Source organism: Gymnoscopelus microlampas, assembly GCF_963454915.1.
Source record: "Gymnoscopelus microlampas genome assembly, chromosome: 22".
In the NCBI taxonomy this organism is placed as follows: domain Eukaryota; kingdom Metazoa; phylum Chordata; class Actinopteri; order Myctophiformes; family Myctophidae; genus Gymnoscopelus; species Gymnoscopelus microlampas.
In genome coordinates, this window is record NC_139959.1 from 38592183 (window position 1) to 38594682 (window position 2500).

Sequence of the window (2500 nt, forward strand, 5' to 3'; positions counted from 1 at the left end):
TTCATACATGCACTTGTGTGCATGTGTGCATGTGTGCATGTGTGTGCGTGCGCGTGCGTGTGCGTGTGCGTGTGCGTGTGCGTGTGTGTGTGTGTGTGTGTGTGAAAGAGAGAGAGATAGAGAGAGAGAGAGAGAGGGAGAGAGAGAGAGAGAGAGAGAGAGAGAGAGAGAGAGAGAGAGAGAGAGAGAAGTGTAACCTCTCTATCCCATAATAGTCTTGTCCTCAGAGACATCACCGTGGCGACTACAGGGTTCCGAGGTCAAGGGGAAAAAGGGGTTTCCATTACCCATAATCCTCACTGGGAGCGAGAACGCCATCACATAAATCCCACAATTCATTTTGTGTGTGTGTGTGTGTGTGTCTGTGTCTGATGATGGATCTCCTCTGCTGAAGGATGTGTGTGTGTGTGTGTGTGTGTGTGTGTGTGTGTGTGTGTGTGTGTGTGTGTGTGTGTGTGTGTGTGTGTGTGTGTGTGTGTGTGTGTGTGTGTGTGTGTGTGTGTGTGTCCTTCATTCCACCATGCCATCATTTCCAGGTTGACATTTAGCGTGTGTCCATTAGCGCCCTGCCATTTAAATAACACTCCGTCTGCTATTAGCGCCTTCAGCGCGCCACGCTAGGCTAGTCAGGGTGCTGACACCACCACCATTTACATGACAATATGTTGCAGCTCCACTGAGATACGGTAAGCACTGTAGGCTGCACAACAAACCTACACTACCCTAAGCACTGTAGGCTGCACAACAAACCTACACTACGCTAAGCACTGTAGGCTGCACAACAAACCTACAGCGCTACGCTAAGCACTGTAGGCTGCACAACAAACCTACAGCGCTACGCTAAGCACTGTAGGCTGCACAACAAACCTACACTACCCTAAGCACTGTAGGCTGCACAACAAACCTACAGCGCTACGCTAAGCACTGTAGGCTGCACAACAAACCTACACTACCCTAAGCACTGTAGGCTGCACAACAAACCTACACTACCCTAAGCACGGGTGCATTTCTCCTTTCCGACATGTCGCCTTTCCGACGTTGACGAACCCTATACCTAACCCTAACCCTAACCCTAACCGCACGCGGAAGCCACTAGTCGGAGTGGTGAGATGTCGGAATGGAGAGTGAACACCCCTAAGCACTGTAGGCTGCACAACAAACCTACACTACGCTAAGCACTGTAGGCTGCACAACAAACCAGTACTAAGGGATTTCCATATAGGGGCATAAATGGAACACAGACAGACAGACAGACAGACAGACAGACAGACAGACAGACAGACAGACAGACAGACAGACAGACAGATCCAGAGATTTTCGGTTCTGGACAAACATGGGTCCCACTGATTTTCCACATAGCACATCACTTCCTCAGCAAAACACATGCCAAGTGTCATTTGGTTCCATGTGTACAAACTTTTTTATTTTTTCTAAAACGTAAAGTCCCAATCCTTGAATTCTGATTGGCTGGTTTCCGTGATAAAACACAATAATCTACTCATTAGATCAGTTTATATCAGTCACAGGCACGTTATTTGTTTCTACTGTGATCCAGCGTATCCAGAGGTAGGAGCAGAACGAGGTAAGGTGATATTATCTCCATGACGGCGAGTGACTGAGGAGCTTCGGGCGGGGTTTGTAACGAACACAAGCGTTCCCATTCCCTCGTAAACCAGGAAAAGTCTCTCAGCACTAAACAGCTGCTACAGCCCCACTAGGGTAGCAGTTTGCATGGGACGTTCACAGACGTAGTAACTAAATCTGGCATTAAAACTATATGAATTTCTATCAAATATCTTGGTTGCATTACAATGAGACTGAGCTAACAGTTAAGTCCCAAACTTTTCAGTTTGGGAAAAGTTGTTTGGCACACAGCCGTCTCAATGGTCTGGACTCGCAAGTTGCTTTTCCTAGTTTTTGCTGCTGAGGAAGAAATTAAATGGCTGCTTATATCTAACCTTTATATTTTACCATCACTTATAATACTTCTACAATACATTATGGTATTTGACAGCTTGTAAGAGCCTACATGTCTCCACTAGGCCTAATAGCTATGTTTTGGTACAGCCTATCTTGTTATGGTTCAGTTTGTCCTTCAGGAAGCTACAGTATAACTATGATCTCTGCCCTGTGCTCCAGGCAGAACTACCGTACCACTGACATGAGTGTTAATGTATTTCTGACCATGATATCATGTACATAAAGCATAACCACCACCACCTAGAATATTGTCTCTACTCCTATGTGCCTTATCGATTGCTGATTGATCCAGAATTCCACGACACTGCCAATTGCGGGAAGCCGGGAACTACTTTCGTGTAGAAATTGTTCTTGTGGTGAATTATTATTAAGACCAGTTTTAATTGGGACGTGTCTATGATTTTCATGTTGCCGTATTTGTAACCGTTTTAGAAAAGCATTAAACTACACGAGGTCGCTGTTACCGACTTCGTTTATGCTTATGCTTATTGCTTTAATCAAACAGCGGTCAGACGGTCCG

General features: G+C 45.8%; 1 protein-coding gene across 8 annotated transcripts in view; it reads right to left on the reverse strand.

The window, feature by feature from the left end:
• LOC311038507 (receptor-type tyrosine-protein phosphatase mu-like) overlaps positions 1-2500 on the reverse strand; it is a 131409-nt gene that overhangs the window by 56349 nt on the left and 72560 nt on the right. The gene's annotated exons all lie outside the window — the stretch shown is intronic.